This window comes from Herpailurus yagouaroundi, unplaced genomic scaffold, assembly GCF_014898765.1.
Source record: "Herpailurus yagouaroundi ecotype Mexico unplaced genomic scaffold, PumYag 557, whole genome shotgun sequence".
Classification (NCBI taxonomy): domain Eukaryota; kingdom Metazoa; phylum Chordata; class Mammalia; order Carnivora; family Felidae; genus Herpailurus; species Herpailurus yagouaroundi.
The window spans coordinates 1988564-2005122 of record NW_024412774.1 but is presented as its reverse complement, the minus strand read 5'-3'; the positions used below and the strand labels follow the sequence as shown (position 1 = coordinate 2005122).

At 48.8% G+C, this 16559-nt stretch overlaps 1 protein-coding gene across 5 annotated transcripts in view; it reads left to right on the top strand.

Moving 5' to 3' along the window:
• The window catches only part of SMIM17 (small integral membrane protein 17), a 38157-nt gene that overhangs the window by 10040 nt on the left and 11558 nt on the right, over positions 1-16559 (top strand). For 2 of the 5 annotated variants that reach the window (XM_040465430.1, XM_040465425.1), the window contains exons 1-2: positions 453-506; positions 4771-4841. The gene's annotated coding sequence lies outside the window, so the exon portion shown is untranslated. Of the gene's footprint in view, positions 1-452; positions 507-4770; positions 4842-12252; positions 12505-16559 lie in introns of those variants that run through there. The other 3 variants (XM_040465426.1, XM_040465428.1, XM_040465429.1) reach the window with 2 other exon arrangements.

Genomic DNA, 16559 nt, shown 5'->3' with positions numbered 1-16559 from the left:
GTTTCTACACTGTCCGTGACCAAGCCATTAGGTTGCCAGGCGGCACCTCCCTCCTGAATTTTATCTCAGACGCGGCTGTTTCTGGCCTGTCACTTCTGAGGGACTGTGGCTTTGTCCCCGCTCAGACCTTCTGCGGGAGGGTCTCACCGAGCAATGGCTGGTGCCGGCCGCCCCCAGGAACGTTCTCGAGACCGTGCTGCTGCCGACACCCAGAGACTGTGGACAGGTGCCAGCCCGCCCCAGAAAAAGTTCACGCAGCGTTTCAGGGATTCTGCAAAATCACAACTCACATCTGGAGCCAGGCTTCACCCCCAACAGCCTTGTCCCAGCACCAGCGAATGTGGTTGTTCTCCTGGGTCCACTGGCCCCTTTGCCTTTGGGGAACCGACACAGCCTCTACCAGGTGTCCTCCCAGCAGGGGAACCGCCTCTCCCCGTGTGGCCCAAGGACCGCCTGGACTTCACTCTGCTCCTGGGGATTTGCCTTTCCCACCAGAGCACCAACAGGTATCGAGCTGCAGAGTTTCAGACTCTGCACTCCCCCTGTTCTTAGAGTCTTAATGGAATTTAAACCCTCTTCTTTCTCCTTTCTCCCTTTTTAGTTCAGTCCCTGCGGCTGTTTCCACTTTTCTACTTTCTCTCCAGCTGCTTTTGGTGGGGGAGGTGCTTTTCCCCGAACTCCCCCCCCCCCCCGCCCCTCCGGCCTCTCTCCACAAGCACAAATGGCTCCCTGCTCTCTGTGGCTTCTCTCTCCCCCAGTTCACCTCTCCGCGCCTTGTACCTGCTGAATTCTGTGGTTCAGATTGTACAGATTGTCGTGTGAATCCTCAGATCCATTTTCTAGGTGTGCAGGATGGTTTAGTGTTGGTCTGGCTGTATTTCATGGATGCAAGATACAAAAAAACTTCCATGCTATTCCGCCATCTTGGCTGGTCCTCTGCTGCATTTAATCTTAATTCATATAAGTTGTCATAGTTACATGTGGCTCCTGGCTGTTGTGTTCAAGGGTGCAGCTCTAGAGCCTTAGTTAGCTATTTTTATTGTATATATTAAGCTCGTCTTGTGTTTTGTAACAGTTTGATGGGTCCTCTTGAAAACCCTACAGCAACAACAGTAACAACAGCAATACCGCACTTACCGGGTCTTCATTAAGTGCCAGGGACTGTTTTAAGCACGTGACATGGATTAGCCCATTGGGTCCTCACTACGTATCCATGGGGTGTGCCCACAGTATAGCTCTCACTACTGCTATCACTTATTGAGTGTGTACTATGTGCCAGGCGCCCTGAGAAACTCTTGACACATGTAATGTCATTTAACTGCAGGGGGAGGAGGCTTCAGGGTAATGAATTTGGGAAAGGTGGCAGGAAAGGGTCAGCAAGATGGGGGGGGGGTGGTAGCGTGTGGTTGTGTTTTTCACTCTACTTGGATAGAAGCTAGAGAATTCTGGAACTCACAGAGAAGGGATGGGCAGAGCAGAATTCTGCTTAGTTTTTTGTTTTGTTTTTCACGTCATTGCTCCTTGCTGTTCTCTGCCCCCAGCCTGCCTTTCCTTTTTCCTTGTAAAACTTTCTCGTTTCGGATATTAAAAATGGCCACACATTTGTTGCCGCCCTGCTGTCTCATTTCACATTCTTTGAATCTGTGCTGTCCCTGTGGCTTGCTTTGGCCAATATAATATGGCGGAAATGATGGTGTAGGATTGTGGAAGTTAGATCTTCTGATTCTGATTCCGTCATTCTGTGTTCCCCCCACCCCCACTTCTGCCCCTTCATGCCACCAAGCAATTCTCTGACACTAGCTGGGTGTTGGAGACCCCATCTACCCAGAGATAGTATCAGTTTGAAATAGCTGAAAGATACGCCTTCCCAAAGTGATTGCCCTATTGGCACTCCCACCACCAGTGTATGAGAATGCCTGTCTTAATTACTGCCCCCCACCCGCTGCCCCATCAGAGGCAGTGGCCTTGAGCTCCTGGGTTTTTGGATGGAGGATCAAAGTGTGGGGGTGGGGGGTGGAGACCATGCATTGCCCCCACAATATCTTGTCTCCACTTCTTCCACAACGCTGGAACTCCTAGGTTTCAGGTGTGGCCGAGCGACTAGGTTCTGACGAATGAGGTGCCTCTGGGGCATCAGGTGAGAGCTTCCAGGCAGAGCCCTGCTGCGTTCAGATTCTGGTTTTGCCACTCCCCTGTTAAGGAACCTTGCAGGGGTTGGGGGTGGGTTCCTGGGTGGCTCAGTGGGTTAAGCATCTGACTTCAGGTCAGGTCGTGGTCTCATTGTTCGTGAATTCGAGCCCCACGTTGGGCTCTGTGCTGACAGCTCAGAGTCTGGAGCCCTGCTTTGGATTCTGTGTCTCCCTCTCTCTCTGCCCCTTCCGCACTCGTGCTCTGTCTCTCTCTCTCTCAATGTCTTTGTCTCTCAAAAATAAATATTAAAAATAAAAGGAACTTAGGGAAAGAGACTTAATTTCTCTACACCTCAGTTTCCTCATCTGTACAGTGGGGATAGGGATAGTATCTAACTTACGGTGCTGTTGCAGAGGACGAATGGAGTCATACAACAGCACATAGTGCACTTCTTGGCACATAGGTTCTATTATGTGTGGCCATTAGCATCATAATAACGTTGTTATCACTTCCCAAGGTTGGTGTGAGGTTTAAGTGCAACTCCGCTCCATGCCTAGTATCAGAACAAGTTTCCCTAGTGCTTATTGGTCTCCCAAGACCAGGGAGAGATATTAGGGGGGAATTCTATCCATCCATGTACTCTCACCCACCCCTCACCAGCACCGCTAAAGGAAGTTCGATAGATTTTTCCATGTCCTTCATCATAGATGTTTGCCCAGTAAATATTTCCCAATTCATAGGCGGGATCTTTCTTTTGCTCAAGTTTCTTTAAAAACTGCCTATGGAGATGTGGATGTTTATTTATAAGTGATCACCTGCTTTCCAGAGAAGGTGAGAGGTGGGAAAGGAGTGGAGGAGAAGGAGAGGCAGGTGTGAAGCTGGCGTGTTTCTCACTGCTGAATTTAATGTGGCACAGGGAGGTTGGTGTGAGCGAAGTGGGTGGGAAGGGGGAGGAGATAATTGGGTTAAGAAGGAGACTGAGTTTCTTTCTTCTTCTTTCCCCTTTAGTAGTGGGGGAGAGACTAAGAAATAAAGTGGATGAATACTTATATTTCCTGCATCCTTTGATAAGCAGGGACTTCAGGGGACAAGAGGCTTGGGGTGAGCAGGGAGTCTTCCCCTCAATAAATATCTGAGCACCTCCTCTGTGCCAGACACAGCTCTAGGAGCTGGGAATCCCGCAGTGAGCAAACTGAAGCCACTAGTGCTAATTTCTGAGTGGGATCAGAGGCAATAAGGTGGAGAGTGGGGGTGGGGGAGGCGGCTTCAGCTTTGGCAGTCAGGGAGGCTCTCTCTCAGAAGGTGAACTTTGAGCAGAGCCCTGATTAGCAATACACACAGTAGGAGAAGGAACACTGCTATTTCTAGGTTGCTAATTTATTGAAATGCTCCAGTGGCAGAGACAGAAGAGAGCTCACTTACCCTATCTTATCTGAAACCAGGACCCTCCTGTGCCTTTCAGAAAAACTAATGATGAAATATTACAAGCCTACAGGGTAGTATTGAAATAAGACAGCGTTTCTTTCATGTATTTGCCACTCAAATTTTTTTTTTAATTATGCAGGTACGTGACTTTGATTTTAAATTTTTTTTTCAACGTTTTTATTTATTTTTGGGACAGAGACAGACAGAGCATGAACGGGGGAGGGGCAGAGAGAGAGGGAGACACAGAATCGGAAACAGGCTCCAGGCTCCGAGCCATCAGCCCAGAGCCCGACGCGGGGCTCGAACTCACGGACCGCGAGATCGTGACCTGGCTGAAGTCGGACTGCGCCACCCAGGCGCCCCACGTGACTTTGATTTTAAAAAGTAGTTTTAGGGGCACCTGGGTGGCTCAATTGGTTATGCGTCCGACTTAGGCTCAGGTCATGATCTCACTGTTCATGGCTTCGAGTCCCACATCGGGTTCTGTGCTGACAGCTCAGAGCCTGGAGCCTGCTTTGGGTTCTGTGTCTCCCTCTCTCTCCCCCACCTCTCCCGCTTGCTCTCTCTCTCTCTCTCTCTCTCTCTCTCTCTCTCAGGAGCCTTTAAGAGATGTCGTACATGTACACACACACACACCCCCCATCTCCTCTGATCCTGACAGGGCCAGCAAACAAGGGAATCGAATGGTAGGACCCTCTTTCCCTCTAACACCTGAGGGAGGGTTTCCATGGCAATCAACCGTCTCTCACAGATGGAAAGAAAAGACAGGTTGGCTGCCCAAGAATGGATCCAGGATCCTCGCTGGGGGAAGAGGACCCCTGAGGAGACCCAATGCAGAGACTGAACAAAGTTGATACAGGCAGCCATGGCCCAGCCCCCTTCCCCTTGGGAATGTGCATTCCTGGGGGTGAGACTGGGGAGGGGAGGTGTCCCTCCTGGTGCCAAAGAACCTCCAGAAGTAGTCTGCCCCAGGGAGCAGGACAGGGGCGGGCTTTAGAGTCAGTCTCTCGGATCTGAATCCCAACTCTGCTGTTTACTGGAGGTGTGAGCCAGGTGACTCGGTTTGAGAGCTGTCAGAAGGCGTTGGGAATCGGGGGAGCAGGGCCGTTCTTATCCCGACTCTCAGGGGGACTCACCTCCGAATCCCTTTTTAATGAGTATTGTTTTATTTTGTTTTTTGACAGTTAATAAGTAAACACATTTTCTTTGTCAAAGGTCAAAACATATTGATAAAGCAAGACTTCCTGCTGATCTCGCTTCATCAACTCCAGCCCTCTGCTCTGGAGGTGAGTACCTTGCGGGTTTGGGGTGCTCTGGGAAGGATGCGTTTCCTTCTCATGGACGTATATGTCTGTACCCATAGAAATAGATGTAATTTTTATGAGAATATCTGGAAATGCATTGATTCACTCTCCTTATCCATAGAACAAGCCTGGCCAATATTACCCATCCCATAATAACAAATCCAAATATATAAATTTATATATATATATATATATATATATATATATAATAGCATATATATCATAGTTATGTATATATATACATATATAACTATGATATATGTTATTATTGAATACATTTCAGTAATTAAATCTATGTATATTTCTTTGATGCTAAGGTGCATTTTTTAGTTTTTTACATTCTAACATCTCTAATACTGAAATATGCCTTAATATTGTCAATATCTTTGGATTTGAGGATTTTAATTTTTTAAGCAAAACCGTCCTATTCGCAGCATACCACCGTCAGGAAGAAAAATTAGTTTGCACCCTGAAATTAACCAAGTATAACAAAGCCACTCTGTCTAGTCCTGATCCTCAAAAAATAAAACACTTCATGTAAACCTGTAATCCATGGCTAAAAACTTAATCCCTGAGGCTAGCCATGCTGAGATTTGAAGATACATGTTCTGGCTGGGTAATCATTTAACAAAATTACTGGTTCTTCATCACGAGTGAACAAACGTAGCCTTGATAAACTTGGTAATCCTGTGAGCCCTTTCTCTTAAATGCCTGTTGCGTCTTGAATTTGGCAAGTCTTTATGTACACATCTATGCGTGCATAGAAAATATCCAGCATTGTTTTATGTTGTTGGGTTTTCATATGAGTGATGTCAGACTGCGTCTGTGGTTTTGCAACCTGCTTTTTTCCACGTGATATTTCCATGCAGTGGTGTGTGTTCAAGACCTTTCCATATCAGTCCACAAAGATCTATTTTATTCTGTGACGTGAGGGTCGTAAGATTACCCAACTGACAGCACGGAGGAGGGCACGTATTTCTCTAAGGGCAAATCTGCCTTGTTAGTATTTCACCCCAGACCTACCCGCCCCCCGCCCCCGGCCCCCGGCCCCAGGTAACTAGCTACTTCAAGGTTTTAGGCAACTAGGGGAATCTTCTCACTTCGATCATCCATCTTTTCCCCTGTAAAGTAAACTGAACAGTCCTCAGTAGTAGTGAAACAGAAAGGTCTTTGGCGACAGGTTGCCCTGGGTTAAATCCTGGCTATTTACGAGTTGAATTTGGGCCTTTCCCAAGAAGTGTGAGGGTCCCAAATGATCACTCTGGAAATAACCTTAATGTCTGCCAGCTGGGGGAAGGGCCACATGACTAGATGCAGCCACATAGTGGGATTAATACTCTGGAGTTGTTAAAAAGAATGAAGTAGATTCTCTTCTTTGTGAGATAATCCTTGTTGATAGGATTCCTTGTCTGATGCCACACACCCCTGTCTTTTGGGTCACAGCCAAAGGACCAGGGTGGGAAACAACAGATCACCTGCCCATGGAGTGTTCTCATGCAGAATTTTGCTCAGTAAGAATTGATGATTAGATGACTCAGCTGGTCAGACCATGGGCTGCATCCAGCCAACTGATGTGTTGGTTCACTCACCTTCTTTTTAATTTAGTGAGCTGTCATCATTAAAATAGTGGGAGGGGCACCTGGGTGGCTCAGTTGGTTAAACCTCTGACTTTGGCTCAGGTCATGATGTCGCGGTTCATGAGTTCAAGCCCCAATCGGGCTGTACTGACAGCTCGGAGCCTGGAGCCTGCTTCGGATTCTGTGTCTTTCTCTCTGCCCCTTCCCTGCCCTCCCTCCCTCCCTCCCTCTCTCTTTCTCTCTCTCAAAAATAAACAAACATTAAAAAAGTTAAAGTATTGGGATATTTTGGGGCACCAAGCTGGTTCAGTCACTAGAGCACCTGACTCTTGATCTTGGGGTCATGTGTTTGAACCCCATGGTGGGTGTACAGATTACTTAAAAATAGTAATTAAAAAAATTTTAAAGATTCTGGTGGGGGCCCCTGGGTGGTTCAGTCAGTTGAGTGTCCAACTTTGGCTCAGGTCATGATCTCCTGGTTTGAGAGCTGCTGTCAGTGCAGAGCCCACTTCGGATCCCGTCCCCCTTTCTCTGCTCCTCCCCCACTTGCACGCTCTCAAAAATAAACATTAAAAAATAAAAGATATTGGGATAATTTGTGTTTACAGATAGGACTTTCATTCATTTAATCCTTCAAAAATTAAAACACTCATAGAATATCTGGTATGTGCCAAGCAATGTTTGAAGTGCTAGAGGCTCAGGAATGAACTAGAAACACAGAGTTCCTGCCATCATGGAGTCTACATTCTAGAAGGTGAGGCAGATAATCAAGAAAAAAAAAAAAGCTATAATGTAGTGAGCTCCACTTCTTTAGGGAATTTGGAATGTCAATACCCACCAGGCCACCAACTCCATGAGAAGATAGAAAAGTAACTAAGAGCCAGGGGAACCTGGGTGGCTCAGTCAGTTAAGTGTCCAACTCTTGATTTTGGCTTAGGTCATGATCTCACAGGTCAGTCAGTTAAGCACCTGACTCTTGATTTTGGCTCAGCTCATGATCTCATGGGTTCATGGGCTCAAGTCCCACATCAGGCTCTGTGCTGTCAGTGTGGATCCTACTTGGGATTCTCAATCTTCCCCTCTCTCTGACCCTCCTGCACTCACACACTCTCCTTCCCTTTCTCAAATAAGATAAACTTAAAAAAAATGGATAAAAGCCATACTTCAGTGACTTTGAGGTGATCAAAGAGCTCATTTCAGAGGCTTAAAGGTTCCTGCTTCTTTTTTTTTTTTTTTTCAACATTTATTTATTTTTGGGACAGAGAGAGACAGAGCATGAACGGGGGAGGGGCAGAGAGAGAGGGAGACACAGAATCGGAAACAGGCTCCAGGCTCTGAGCCATCGGCCCAGAGCCCGACGCGGGGCTCGAACTCACGGACCGCGAGATCGTGACCTGGCTGAAGTCGGACGCTTAACCGACTGCACCACCCAGGCGTCCCAAAGGTTCCTGCCTCTTGAAAGGGTGTGGAAACCATCCACTTAGGGGAAGGGGATATGCCTCAGGCATCCTGGTTGTCCCCTGCAATAGCCAGTACATAGTGGGTGCTTTATGAATGGCTGTCTCTTGAGAGATAGGAGCAGCTGTGGCTTTCCTGGTGACCAGATCTTTGGGAAGAACAAATTTATTCATTTGTTCATTCATTAATCCCACAGTGGTTGGAGTTTATGCCAGGGACTCTTTCTTGAAGAATTTGGGCAGTTAATTTTTTTTTTTTTTAATTTATTAGAGATAGAGGCAGCATGAGTGGGGGAGGGGCAGAGAGCGAGGGAGACACAGAATCCGAAGGAGGCTCCAGGCTCTGAGCTGTCAACACAGAGCCAGACGCGGGGCTTGAACTCACAAACCATGAGACCATGACCTGACCTAAGCTGAAGTCGGATGCTTAACTGACTGAGCCACCTACCTGCCCCAAAACTTGGACAGTTCAAAACCCACCTAATTTAAGACTAATCCTAACAGAAGGTGGTTAGTATGTCTCTTTACCAGGTAGAGTGATATTATAATAACAAGCATAGCTTACAATGTACATAATTGGTCATATTCAAAAGTATGGACTTTTGAGGAAGTTTTGAATTGTGAGGCTTCTTCTCATCTCATTTAAAAAAAAAATGCCACCCCCCCCCATGCTCATGATTTCAAATGTTTATAATTCAGGTTAGCATAAAATATAGCCATGATGTATTTGTATTAATCTACAGTAATATCCTTCTTGTGACCCCATCTCACAACATAAAAACTAGTGCCTTTCCAAAAATTCACATATACCTATATAGTAACTCCTCTGTTTCCCCCCAGCCCAAGGTAACCATTAGCTCTAATCCTGGGAACCTTTCCTGCTTTTTGTACATCCACCCCTACCCCTCAGATGCTTTGGAAACTCCGTGTTAATAATTCTAGTCAGATGTAGCCAAGGGCCTGCTGTCCTAAGAGCCAAAGCTGCTGCTTATATATAAATGACTCTGCGTTTTTGCCCTCATTTGCTTTCATCTGCGCTCCCCACAGCCAGAGAGTTTTGTTTCCAGGCAATGACAGGGCTTTTCCCAGGCAGATGCAGATAGGGTCTTTGAAAAGGGGAGAGGGAGAGGAGAGAGAGAGGAGAGACCTTTCCAGCTAGTCTGCTGCAGATTCAGCACCTCGGACAGCTCAGGCCCTGCCGGTTCAGCACCGCGGACAGTTCCGGGACCATAATTTTGCCGCTGCCTCTGCTGGAAACCTGAACCCTTGTGAGCAGATTCCTGGACCTCACTGTCACCCCCAGAGTTTCCGAATGCTGGTATCTGGGTATCCTAACCTCTCCTAGTATTAACCTCAGAAACACAGGCATCGGGTATTTAACATGCCCCAAAGAGGGAATTCTGGATTCTCTCTCTCTCTGTCTCTCTCTCTGTCTCTCTCTGTCTCTCTCTCTCTCTCTCATACACACACACAAACACACAAAGTTGGTCTACTCTCTTCATTCACCATAGAGCATGTAGTTGCTTAGGCTTAAAGTCCAAAAGTCTGCCTCGATTCCTTCCTTTTTCCTACCTTTCACATGCCATCCATTAGTGAGTCCTCTCAGCCCCATCTCTAAAGTGTATTCTGCATCTGTCCACTGCCCTCCCCCCTGCTGCCAGACTACCATCGTGTTTTACCTGGTTGATTGCAGCAGCCTCTTAACTGATACTCCCATTTTACCTTTTGCCCCTTCTAGAGTTTTCCCCACACAACAGTTCCAGTCATGCCTTGAAAATGTACATTGGATTATATCACAGCCTTCCTCACTGCCCTTCCGTAACTTCCCAGTGCACTCACAATAGCATTCAAAGATGTCACTGTGGCTTTCAAGACCCTGGATGACTGATCCTATATCCTGTTACTCTCTCCCTTGTCTGACCACTCTGGTTACATTGGCCTCCTTGTTGTTCCTCAGGCCCTGCTGTCCTTTCTGCCATGAATTCTTGCATAACTGGCTCCTTTTCCCCTTTCAGGTCTTATCCCAAAATGCCACCTTTTCAAAAAGACCTCTCCTGACCACTCTCTTCTAAAGTGGCCTCACAGTTACTATCATGTCGATGTATTTCATGTAATTCATTGAATAACACAAACTATATTTTTTTCTGTATTTATTGGTTTGTCTGCTTCATTTCACTAGACTATAAACTCCATTAAGACACAGGCCTCAACTGTCGTGGCACTCAGAACGACATCTGCAACATAACAGCTTTTTATTTTTATTTATTTTTAAGTTTTTAATGTTTATTTTTGAGAGAGAGAGAGAGAGAGAGTGAGTGAGCAAATGGGGGGCAGAGAGAGAGGGAGACACAGGATCTGAAGCAGGCTCCAGGCTCTGAGCTGTCAGCACAGAGCCCAATGCAGGGCTTGAACCCACAATATGTGAGATCATGACCTGAGCTGAAGTGAGCCACCCAGGTGCCCCAAGAGCAACCTTTAATCATCTGAACTATCAGGATCACACCTGGAATTTTCCCCCAAGTTGAGGATCTGGTGATCAATAGCAATGGCTCAACCTGTATGCAGTATGCATGTATTAACTCCTTTGATGTTGATGATAACCCTATGAGTTAGGAACTGTTATTGTCCTTATTTTATAGATAAGGAAACGGGGACCCAGTTAATTCACCTCCCACAGTTACACAGCTGGTGCACAGTGGATCTAGGTCTGGAAGCCAACCTCTCAAGCCCATCAAAGGCTCCATGGGCTGGGCGGCTCCCCTGGTGTCCTGCACAGGACGTTTTGCTATCAAAGGAAGTGGTGAAGGGGTGAATGAAGGGCCTTTATCTAAATCCACCTCCCCCCGCCTATCCCCTCTTCACACCGAACTATGCTGGGCATGGCTGGAAGTTCATCTCCTAAACTTCTTTTTTAAATTATTTTTTAAATGTTTGTTTACTTTTAAGAGAGAGAGACAGACAGACAGACAGCCTGAGCTGGGGAGTGGCAGAGAGAGAGGGAGACACAGAATCTGAAGCAGGCTTTAGGCTCTGAGCTATCAGCACAGAGCCCAAGGCGGGGCTCAAACCCACGAATTGCAAGATCATGATTTGAGCCAAAGTTGGACACCCAAGTGACTGAGCCACACAGGTGCCCCATCATCTCCTAAACTTCTAAACAAAGAAAGCTTCCCCTCCGAATTATGTGGCAAATATGGAAATGCCTAAGGAAACCAATCTGTATCCTCCCATATTCTTGCCATGTGTCCTCTGGACAAATCCTTTAATTCCTTCATGCCTTAGTTCCCTTCTCTGTTAAATGGGGATAATAATACCTACCACTTGGGGCCTTTGAATGAAATGAAATAATGGACATTTGATGCCTTTGCTCATCAAATTGGTTGGATAAATGACAGTTATTTTGACTGCTTTTCTGGGAAACCAGAATTATTCAACTGTCTATCCATTTGGAATATAAAGTTAAGTTTTTACTTCACACTATTCCAAAAAGTTCCAGCAGGTACAACAAACTAAACATAAAACAAGACTGTAAAGTATGAGACTGTAGAAGAAAGTGTGTTTATGAAAGTAGGAAAAACAGATAGCTTTTACTTCATCAAAACCCAAAATTTGAGGTACTGTGTAAGCAAAGTGAAAAGACAAGTGACAGGCCAGGAGAAGATATCTGCCACAGGTAAAGTAACGAGCGAAGGATCAGTATTCAGAATATATAAAGAATGCCTATAAATCAAGAAGCAAAAGCTACACAGAGTAAGGCAGGGAAGGTATAAACAACCAATTCACAAACAGAAAATAACTGATCAACAAACACGTAATGAAATGAAAATAAGACCAAAAAGAAAACCACTTTCTCCCCCCCACCCATGGCTTTATCAAAAATCTAAAAATTTGATGTAGCTTCCCCGAGAGCAATTTGGCAGGTAGCGATTACATTGTAAAACTTGAACAACAGTGATAATAGTAGCAACTGTTAGGCACTGTTCTAAACACCATACAAGCACCATATGTATTTTTTTTTTTAACCTGGGAGGTGGTAAGCATAATTATTCCCACTTAACAGAATGGGAAACCGAGGCCCAGACATGCTAAGTGACACACCCCAAAACACCCTAGGAGCAAATGGTAGCGCCAGCCTCTGACCCTAGGCAGCCTGGCCTCCGGGTCCCAGAGGCTGCCATACCTCTGCTCCAAGTCCTTCCTCCTCCCTCCTATCCTGACCCAGGGTTGTGGAGTAGAGAACCACCACGAGCCAAGAAAGTTGGTGGGCTTGGCACGCAGCTGCAGCAGGGGAAGTAGGATAGAACCTCGGTGCCCAACAGCGGAGGATGGGCGGCTCATCCCACTGTGGCCGATCGGCATGCCGGGCACAAGCCCCACAACCGCACCGCAGCCAACTCGGTTGGGTATGGAACCTGGGGCCCCTCCGCTCGGTTCCCTACCCTACTGCAGGCGCTGCTCCCCGGGAGCCGAGCGGAGAGGGGAGGAGGCGAGAAGGCCATCCCCCTCTTCCACTTTCCCCCCTCCCCCCTCCCCTGCTGCCTCCACGTCTGCGCAGCCGCGGTAGCTGCGGCGCCCGCTCTGCAGTGCCGGGACTGGGTCTGGTTGGGGAGGGTGAGTCCTCCGAGGGACCCCCGCGGGCGGGAGGTGGGGCTGGGAAACTGGGCTGGGCGGGGGAGGGAAGGGGGGCGCGGGCGGCGACCTCAGGAGCGCGCGTGTGAATGTGTGCGACTTGTCTGTGTCTGGGGGTGGAAGCAGAGGTGCAGGCCCGGGGAGGGGGTCTCCAAGCCCCTCTACTGGAAGAGTGACCGGGCTGGGGCTGGGTCGGGTCTGTTTGTCCGAGCCTGTGCGCCTCGCCCCGTGCGAGGAGGGGAATGACCCCGCGTTGCGCAGCCTCGTGGGTCGCCGCATGCACGTGCGCCCAGGTCTCGCGGGGGTCTTGGCATCTCGGTCGGTCCCCCCCAATGCGAGCAGCACGCCGTGTCCCTGTGCCCACCCGCGTGTGCACTTGCGCGAGTGTGCGTTGTGTGTCTGGGCGCGCGTGTACCGCCCTACAGTGGCGCTGCGCACAGGCGCGGGAATCGGACACGTTTGCATCCCCGCCCAGCTCCGATTAGCTGTGTGGCTTTGATCGAGGGCCTTCTCCGTCTGCAAAATGGGCGTGACAGTATCTGCTGCGGAGAATTGTGGAGAGGAATCCGTTAGGAAGAGGGTGGGGCGTGTGCCCCAGGCCTGGCACACCGGAGCGCTCCTGGAAAAGCTGGCTGCCCGTGTTGCTGATACTGTTACTGTTGTTACCGCATCCCCCTGGTTTCTTCTTCGCGGATGACCTGTTTGCTATTTCTCGGAGGACAGGGAGGCTGTGCGGTGTGAATTCCACACACACACACACACACACACACACACACACACACACACACACACCCTCCCTTGTGAGCCCCGCAGATTTCTCTCTGTCCCTCCCCTCCTCCCGTCTCCATCTAACCAGATCCAGCCTCTTCTGACCTGGATCCTGGGGCTCCTGTCTTCTCCATTGGCCACCCCTCTTCCTGGGTCTTCCTTCCCGTTACCCTGAACACAGGATTATATATTCATATTAAAAACGAAAAAGGTAGAGGGAGAGAGAAAGGAAAAGGAAAGAAGAACCAAACGGGACCCCCCCACTCGTGCTGTTTCACTAACTTTTCTATGAAGGCCAGTATTTTCTTTTCCCTTGGAAAATGTTTGTGCTCACGGCCTCCTCTCCCTATCCCCAGCGCTCCCCAGCGCACACCTTGATTGCAAACTCACAGCCGCACGACCTGTGCTCTTTGGCTCACTGGCCTGGTGTCTTCCTTTTAAACATTTGAAAGTATTGGCATTTTAAAACGTGGAAGATGTCATCTGAACCTATAGACTTCCAGTGTTCTCTTGAGAAATCAGAAGCTAGGAGACACTGGGCCCACATTTTCACTCTGCAGATATGGGTAGGGCGGAATGGGGCTGCTTCCTAGACACAGTCTCCTTTGCCACAGTCCCCACTACTCCCTATCACCTCTGCCCATATGCGCTGCTCATGTTGGCATTTGCCCCTGTTTCCCTTACAACAGAGAAGTGTTTCTCTGGCCTCATCGTTAATTTTCACTTTCAAACAGTGAAAGTAAAAGCGGGAGGTGTGGGTGGGGAGGGACCCTTTATTTAGCTTTCTGGATCCATCCCATTTGTGTTTTACGCCAAACTCCTGGAGGTGGAGCCTTACCCCCGGGGCTCCCCTCTGCTGCAGCACCGGGTCTGCTGCTTTTCCTTGCTCCCCTCTGCTCACTTCTCCTTCTCCCGCGGCAGAATGGGAGCTTCTGAAGGTGTCCGGTGCATCCTCAGGTGCCCGGTACAGGCCTTGCACAAAGTTCTGGCTGAGAAATGCTTTGAAAAAGTCATTTCCATTCCAGCACTCGTGGGTGGCAGGTGTTAACAGGGTCCCACAGGAAGTGATGTCTCGGCTCAGCCTTGCGGTGTGGGCACAGTTTCTAGAAGCCGACACAGAAGGGCAAGGACAAGTCAGGCAGAGGGAGAACCAATTGGTTCCCCCACTCATCAGGCACTCCTGGGCATTAATCTCCTTCGGTTTCAGAAGAAAACACACCACAAGTCTGTGAGATAGCTGATGCCACTATACACACCCCCATTTGACAGATGAGCACATTGAAATGGGGAGAATTTTTTTCAAGTTTGTTTATTTGGGGGGGGGGGGTGCAGAGGGGGGGAGAGGGAGGGAGAGAATCCCAAGTAGGCTCCACACTGTCGGTGCAGAGCCCGACTTGGGGTTCGAACCCACGAACTGGGAGATCGTGCCCTGAGCCGAAATCAAGAGTCGGACTCTTAACTGACTGAGTCACCCAGGCGCCCCAAAATGTGGGGAATCTTAAGTGACCTGCCTAAGGTCACACCGCTAATGTGTGGCAGAGCCGAAATTCACCCCACGCCGTCACGCCCGTGCCTTGCCCTGCTAGCAGCAGTGACTATCTTATTACTGCCATGCATTCTTTTCCTACCTTTGCGACTCTTCTCTCCTCCAGCAACACCCTAGCATTCACCCAGCTTTCACCTACTCTTTATCCTTTAAACCCTCCCCACCTTTTTTTTTTTTTTTCCCTTCTAGCATTTTTATTTGACACCTGTGGTGGGCAGAAAGATGTCCACGCCCTCACCCCCAGATGGTGTGAATACGTTGGTTACAGGGTGAGGGAAGATTAAGGCTGCAGATGACATTAAGGTTGCTAATCAACTGAGATTTGGGATGGGGGCATGATCCTGGATTATTTGTGCGGGGGTAGTGCAATCATAAGGACCCTTAAAAGTGGAAGAGGGAGGTGAGGGAGAGTCTCACACGCAGTGTGAAAAACGCTCAAATGGCCAGTGCTGGCTTTAAAGACGGAGGAAGGGGCCACGGGGCCAAGCAATGCAGGCGGCCTAAGATACTTGAGAAGGCAAGGAGACTGATTCTCCCCCAGAGCCTCCAGAAGGAGCACGGCCCTGAGACACCTTGATTTTATTCCACTGAGACCCATTTCAGACTTCTGCGCTGCAGGACTGTAAGATAATAAGTTTGCGTTGTCTTAAGCCACCCAATTTGTGGTAATTTGCTGCAGCAGCCATAAGAAACTAACACGGTGTCTAAAGAGTTCTTTTTAATGTGGTCAGGGGAGGGGCACAGAGAGGGAGACACACAATCTGAAGCAGGCTCTAGGCCGTGAGCTGTCAGCACGGAGCCTGGCATGGGGCTCGAACTCACGACCATGAGATCATCACCTGAGCCAAAATCAAGAATTGGATGCCCAACCCACTGAGCCACCCAGGTGCTCCTATTTTAACTCAATTTTTAAATAGCAATAAAAGAGGGTGCTGAAGAGGTGGGGAACCTTGCCTCTTTGGGGTTCAGTGCTATTCAGGTATGTCTAAGACCACCTCCCGGACTGTCCTGAAGGAGGGAAAGTGTAGGGAATGTGGTGACCTGCCTCCACCCATGTGACCAGAGTGGATCTTGAGGTGCGTGCAGCTGATGGGATGGACTGGGGAGAGGGGTTAGGGAACAGGATTGGTGGGGTCAGTGGTGGAGTGGACTGGACGGGCCTAGAGCAGAGCAGGGGAAGCATTCTGTAAGACAAGAGCAGGTGGGCTTAGCGGTCCTTCGGATGTGCGGGTGAGGAGGCAAGTGGACAGTGATGCTTGTGGACAGTGGCGGGGAAGATTCATGGTGGAGCCCTGGTCAAGAGCAGGGGACCCAGGAGGCAGGATGTGCAGGAGGTGGGGGAGAGAGGGCACAGGTGTCTGGGGAAATGCATTTGAATTTGGGTTTCGAGGGTCTGGGAGTCACCCCTGTCCGTAAGGAAGACCTACGTGATGATTAGTGACGTTGAAGCGAAGGACATAGTCTGCGTATCCGCAAGCATATGTTGGTTTCTGTTATGAAAACATTTCACATCTACTCACAGGTACAAGGATGGGTCTGAGAGCCACCATCTTCCACTTTCCAGGTTGAGAAATCATCATTTGTTTGTTCTGACCCCCTGTTGTCTACTTCTTTTGACTTCACTGCGGAAGTACCTTATCTTCCCTCCCCTCCCCTCCCCTTCTTCCCTTCCCCCTCCCCTTCCCCTCCCCCTCCCCTCCCCCTCCCCGCCCCCCGCGCGGGC